Genomic DNA, 766 nt, shown 5'->3' with positions numbered 1-766 from the left:
ACTTGCATAGTTTGGGTGGGCGGGTCTCACAGGTGGACTTTGCCTTGGGCTGTTAGTTTCCTAGAGGGTCAATTTGGATTCGTCCTCCCTGTTTTTGGTCGATGACATTGATCCAGGAGGAGTGAAGAATCAATTGTAATTTGGTTGGAGGGCCTGGCGCCAGAGTGTGCGAAGAGTAATTAGAGGGAGAGGAGCTGCTGCAGAGGGCGGGGCCCCTGGATGGGGCTGGTGGCCTGGGGCGCACTCGTGTGAGGCCCAGGGAGACACGTGGAAAAGAACGAAAAGAACTTCGTTCAGGAGGATCCGGGGGATTCTACTTTGAACACACGAAGCCAATTCCTCCTTCTTTCCCCACACGCTCTTCCCGGATGGGCTCTGAGGAGACAGCCGTGGAGGGGTGGGGCTGGAGGCCACGCTTCGCAGGTCCTGCCCTTGCTGATTTGCGGCGTGGGAGCAGGCTCTCCTGACAGATCCTCTCTCTGCCTTTTACTCCCACAGGTCTCTTACATAATAATAAAAACACGTGTCATTTGTTCGAGACATCTCGCTCTTCAACAAGCTTTCCCTTTTCTCCTTGGAACCTTACAACATAATTACGAGGTGGAAGCACAAGTATCATGCCCATATTATAAACCGGGGGACTTAGCAAAGGTCCCGTGGCGGGTTAGTGGTAGAGCTGGCGTCCCAGTAACTGGGCTTCGCCCGTACCAGCGCTTCTCCAGGGAGGCAGAGCATGCATGTATATGAAGATGTTGACTCACCTCTG

Source organism: Saccopteryx leptura, chromosome 2 (assembly GCF_036850995.1).
Source record: "Saccopteryx leptura isolate mSacLep1 chromosome 2, mSacLep1_pri_phased_curated, whole genome shotgun sequence".
Lineage (NCBI taxonomy): Eukaryota > Metazoa > Chordata > Mammalia > Chiroptera > Emballonuridae > Saccopteryx > Saccopteryx leptura.
The sequence above is the reverse complement of the archived record's forward strand: the minus strand, read 5'-3'. Positions refer to the sequence as shown.